This window comes from Amaranthus tricolor, chromosome 6 (assembly GCF_026212465.1).
Source record: "Amaranthus tricolor cultivar Red isolate AtriRed21 chromosome 6, ASM2621246v1, whole genome shotgun sequence".
Classification (NCBI taxonomy): Eukaryota; Viridiplantae; Streptophyta; class Magnoliopsida; order Caryophyllales; family Amaranthaceae; genus Amaranthus; species Amaranthus tricolor.
The window spans coordinates 20,592,458-20,599,067 of record NC_080052.1 but is presented as its reverse complement, the minus strand read 5'-3'; positions in this window follow the sequence as shown (position 1 = coordinate 20,599,067).

The following is a 6,610-nucleotide window of genomic DNA, read 5'->3' as shown; positions in this document are numbered from 1 at the left end:
AATTCATAGATTTCATCCTTAATCACATACCACATTTCTCTAATAAATTTGAAATTGTAGCCATCAAACCCCGGAGCCTTATCAATACCACATGCCCATACAACATTCTTTACTTCCTCTCTCAAAGGAGTTGCTTCCAAGAATCTTGTTTGTTCTTCTGTGACTTTCAAGTGATTATTCATTTCAAAATCAAAGTCCGGTACCTGTTCCTGTGAAAATCTCTGAGCAAAATAATTTCTGATTTCAGTTTTGAGACTTGAGACACCATGGACGTTTCTGCCATTAATCTTAATTTAGACGATCTCGTTCTTCTTTCTTCTAAACAATGTTGAAGCATGGAAGAATTTTGTGTTGTGATCTTTCAAGCTGAAGCCATATGATCTGGCTTTTTGTCTTCAAATTCTTTCTCTTCAAATAAGCCAAGATTGGAGATGGTTATGGGTTGCATTCAGTCTGGCCTTCTCCATGTCATTCAGAGCTTTATCGATCATCACCTAAACTTTCAAGATCGTGTATTATTGTTTCTAGCTCACTAATTTTATTATCCATATGATCAAACTTTTCCTCGCTCCATGCTTTCAGAGGGCCCTTAAGGACCTTCAATTTATTGTTCAGGGATACCCTTGGAAGGTCCAGCCATTCATTTCCGAGGAAAATTTTGAACTCCGGATTCAAGAACTAAGCATCATAGCATCTAAATGGTTTGGGACCCTAGTTTTTACAAGCTTCAGAATATATATATATATATATATATATATATATATATATATATATATATATATATATATATATATATATATATAATAAGGTTTCAACCATTTACTTAAAGTTTACTTACTACACTTTACTTATTTAACTGTTTATTCTCTCTCTTCATTTCTTATCATTATTCACTTTTTTAAAAAAAATTCTTACTTTCTCTTTGATTCGATTCTAGTAGACAAAGGTACTACTTGCTACACTTTACTTATTTAACCGTTTTCATAAACTTGTTGCATTATTACTTTTGGAAAAACATATTTATATAAATCTCTATTTTGATCATGATTTTCTCCTACCTCATATCTCATGAACTTTATGCGCATTTTTAAAGGATTATAATGGTCCTTTTAACACAAAGATACTCATTTTATGATTCTTATGGAAATCCGGTAGCAAATTTATAAACAAACCAAAGGAAATATTAAAAATAAAAATAAAATACTCTCTTATTTTAACAATTTTTGTCCTGTTTGGTTTTTAGATACTATTTATCGATCAATCTTAATATGTACTTTGTTCTTAATCTATAAATTAAAATATTTTGACATTAAAAAGAAGAGTGTTTTTCCATCTAAACGCTTTGTGTTTTTTGTAGTGAATATAGTCAAGTGGAATCTTATTTCTTAATATAAATTTTATTAATATTAACTTTTAATAATTTTTACTCAATTACAATTAAATATATTTAAAATTAAAATAATTAATTAATAAATAAGTTAAGAAAAGAATAATAGTGAATAAAAAGGAGCAATTCAACTCCTTATACTACCTACGTGATCCAAATTAGTCGCATTATTAGTAATATTTACACTATTCACTTATCATATTTAATTTGTAATTAATTCTTAATCTATAAGTTAAACATGGCCAAGTAGGATTTTGTTTGATTTGTCTAAAAACAAAGAATATTAATATCAAAATTTTATAATTTTTATTATATATAATTGAATATATTAAGAATTAAATTAATAAATTAAACTATATGAAAAAACAAATATTAGAAGTAATTTAGAATAAAGGAATTACATTTATACTCCTTTAAAAATTGACCACTCTATTTCTTAGAGAGATTCACTAGTCTATTTCTCAGAGACACACGGAGGATATACAGGTAAACGTGACACAGTTTCTGTCAGATTATTTTATTTTTTAGTGCAAGTATTTGAAGGAGTAGCTCACAGCAGTGACGTAAAGAAAGATTACTTTATGGGTGAGTTTTAGTTGCAGGAAGCAGGTGTAAAATGCTTAGTTTGACTGATAGAGTACCTTTTACTTGCAAGTTCACTAGTCCAGAAATCAGGAACTCTTGTCAGAATATTACTAGGATTCAATCCATGTGGTTAAACCCATTTTCTAGGGTGGTGGTGGGCCAATCGCCACCATTAACACCTTTTTCATGGTGCTGAACTGCTGGTTATTGGGTTAAGGTGGTAGTGATGGTAGTAAATGTATGAATTTTGAGTGATGTTTAGGTTGAGGATGTGGTTTGTGAGGTTTTTATTTTTATAAAAAAATTAGGGAAATTTTAGATAGTAGCATCGAATTTTCATGGAACGTCAGTGGTAGCACTTTTGTAAGATTTTTCTACATATTAGTATCTAGTTTATGTCTTATCTAACTGTTTTAGTATTTTCTATTAAATTCTTGTTAATTTCCGTTTAACTCATTGTTTTAACGTTTCTACCCTTATGGAGTGTTGGTTGTTGTCTTTATAATTTGTCCAAAATCATTTTTATACTCTTAATTGTTTAATTGACAATTTTTCATGAAAGTTCGACGCTACCATGTAGAATTTCCCAAAAAATTAAAATCAAAAAACCAAAAAAGAAAGAAATACTCTGAAAAATAATAAAAATTAACGGATTATTTAAGCTTTATATAGAATTTGCTGGGGCTTTAATAAACTTATAACCTTGTTGATACCATGTAGAAAACTCATAAAAAAATGTTACTATTCGCCAAATCTCGTTGATATCGTATAGAATTTCCCTAAAAGGTATTAGATTCTTAAATCAAGAAAAGCATATACTTTTTATTTTATATACTTTCTCGTTTCATTATACTTGCTACATTTGACTTTTTATACACACGTAAAAATTATAAAAAATTATTTTGAAAGTATACGATTACACGATTCAAATAAGATCTTATTTGACTATATTTTTTCTTAAAAATTAGCCACAATTTATAAAATAAGTTTGAATGATGAATAGTAGCAATAACCGTAATATAACAAATATTTCATAACGGAAGAAGAACAATTAATTTCGTGATAATAATGTACTAAACAATATTTAAATCTTCAACCGTAAATATTAACAAAAATAAAAAAAAATTAATTAAAATATAATGGGTGTCAACTCAAATTGATGATGTGAACTAAATGTTAATGAAATTGGATAAGAGGTCTTAACCCTGTGTTGAAATTAGGGTCAGATGTGAAACAATTTGAACCTTCTTAAGAACACCAATAATTAAGTTGAACATTTTGAAATTTTAAATTTGTTTCGACACAAATTCGAACATTGATAAACCAATGTTTTAAATCACGATTCAATCGTTTAAAAGGAGGCGCTATGTGCCTCCAACAATTGACAAAAATAATTCTTTATATTCTAACAGCTTAAAATATTGAAATTGAAATTTTTGTGAAACAAGTTTGGCAAATTCTAACTTGTGATAATTTCAAAATTGAAAATCTTCTTATATTCTTGTATACAACTACAGGTTGTATCAAATACCACAACTAGAAAACTTTTATATGAACTAATATATCATTTATTAAATTTCTTAAAAATCTAAAAATAAAAGATAAAGTTGGTATATTATGCTAGTTGTACAATTAAACTTGTGTAAATGTGTTATTGAGGTGATACGGCTATCCCCATCTTCTAAAGTTTCATTTCTTTTTCTTAGAGTATATACGATATATTATGGCCTCTAACTACTAGCTTAAATTTATAGTTGAGTTGGTTCCTAGATATGATATCTGAGCTAATGGTTTGATCAAAACTTAAAAAATAATGGGTCCAAAAAGAATAGTGTTTTACCCTAATTGATTACTCCTACATGCAAACTTGACGGGGGTTTGCATGTGAAGGGGTGTTGGGATGATCTATCCACATCAACAAATTAAAAACGATGTGCACATTTTATAAGTTATTGGAGCCCTTCTTCCCATTGCTGTATGGTTTTGAGTTGGTATATATTCATGGCTTATGAAGTGTGTGCACCTTATATTTCCCCTATAATATGCTAGCATTCACAATAAGTTTAGTCTAATTTAACACTTTTAGTTATAGTTAATGATAATACACTCTTAACGTAATATAGTTGTGGAATCAAAAATATTGATTGAGCAGTGTTTTTGGATTAAACATATAGAAGTATTTGTGTTAAAAAAAGATATTATTAAAATTCGTCATAATTTTTATTGTGTCCTCTCATAATTTTCCAACTTTCTTTTTTATGACTTTTCATAACTTTCACTTTTTAATATCTCTTTAAAAACACTCATTAAACTAAAATTCAAAATCAAAATATTATGCAAATAAAAATAATCATCAAAATGATTTTGTAAACAACGATATCGATCGTAAATTTTGAAAAAAAAAGGAAAAGTGGGGTAGTCGCATGAAAGCACGACTAGACGGCGGACACGCTACTGTTTCACGCGACCCAGCCACGGTCCAATCACGCGCGACTCTATTTTTCTTTTTGTAATTTTTTGAATAAATTAACGAAAAATTAATTAGTAATCTCCTAAAATTATCGTTAACGAAATGAAATTTGTAAGCTTTGAATCTATAAATTTTTAGTAATTATTGATTTTTTAAAAAAAGATAAAAATGTTATAGAGTGAGATCAAAATATTTGATAGAAAAATTAAGTCTAAAAAGTATTTTAATAATTTCATTAAAAAGATCATTAAAAAGATAACAGACTTTTAAAGATTGGTTAAAAAACTAATCATCTTTAACTGCTATTATATACTTTACAAAGTATTACATGCTTCTAAAAGATAAGGTTGATGTTTTCCGGTGTTTTCAAATCCTATTTTAGTCCTTATATTATACAACCTGAAGTACCAATTTTCAATTGCGTTGGAATCAATTTTAGGTGTGATCACAATGTGAAAAGTCTGTAGTAGTGTGCAACTATTATATAGGGTAAAACTGTTCTATGTATTTGGTCTACACTAATTTAATGTGTACTAACCTAAAATTAGTAAATTATTGTAACTGATTATACTTGATTGTATTTGGCAAGTGGAAAAAAACTTACTTTCTCCTTTTTTTTTTTACTTGCAAACAAAGACATTTTTATACGTCTCAATGCACTAATTCAATCGTTATTATCTCTAATTATACATATTAAATAATTATAGAATCTAAAAATCAATAATATTAACATTGAGACGATTTTAACAAAATTTCATATGACTATGTTCTAACATATTGATTAACGACAATATAAAAATTAAGTAACATTGATGAATAGTGCTAAACTGCATTTGGGTGCGAATAAAATAACGGAGGAAATTTTATTTTTGCACCTTTAAAATTAATGCACATCAAAATAGCGTAGACCAATTTCATAGAAAATCTTTTATACTTTCTTCGTTCTGAAATACTTGTTACATTTCAGCTATGGGCATTATTAATCGTTCAAACTTATTTTTTATATTGCAGCTAATGTGTAAGAAAAAATATAAAATCTTATTTAAATGGTCTAACTAAATATTTCATAATATTAACTCTTTATAATTTTTAGATGAATATAATTTTAATATATATAAATATATAAAATAAAACATTAGACTTGGTAAAACGTGAAATATAACAATAAATATAGCAAGTATATACGGACACAATAACATATGATACGGTAGGCAAAGTGGAAGTGGACAAAGGTGTTTCACATGCTCCTACGGAGATCACTATCAAGCAAGTAGCATGTAATAGGGTTGGAGTACTTTTGGTTCAGCTTTCAAGTGTTGTGTTATGTCCAAATCTTACCTGCACAACTTTATTGACAAGTAACAAGTGCATAATATTGCATGCATTCTATTTTTTTCATTATTTTGGGACGCACTGCCTTACAGCTCGATCGCGAACCAAGTGGGCGTTTCTTTCCAACTCGATATTTCTTGGTGGGGGAAACCCAAAAGGATTCTACTATTAAAAGTGTAATCATATGTTTGCTCCTTGTTAGATTGCCATATCTAATCCACTCCTTTTATTTTTGTGCACGTCGATGTTAATTTGATCTGAAATTTATCCGATTCTATAATTAAACTCGATTTAATCCGATTTTAACAATATATTTACAATTGTATTTGTGTAAAATTCAAAATAGATTTAATATTCGATTTTAAGTCAATTTAAAACCTTGAACCAGAAATCGACCCAAAATCGAAAACATGTGTGATCAAATCGAGATACTATATTTTAATTATTGTTGGATTATCCAAATTCCACATAACACTATTACTCATATGCACTTATAAGTTACAACTTTATGGGCGAGAACTTGTAGCCACACAAACTCACCCAAGTTTAGAAAGATTTATGACCAAAAAAAGTTAAAGATACACTCAGTAGAACTAGATAATAACTTCATCAGTAACTCTCTTGAGAGACCGTCTATATGAGAGACGGTCCCTTAAGTCCAGGCCCATCAGATTATTGGAATTAATATAAAGCAAAAATTAAAATTAAAAAAAAAGGCAGCCTCAAGCAGCCAACATTTCCTAAGGTAACCTTACATATTCCAAGGCCATGATTACAAAACTCATTGGAAACTGAGGTAATGTAATCATTATCAAAACCTTTCTGATTTATCATAC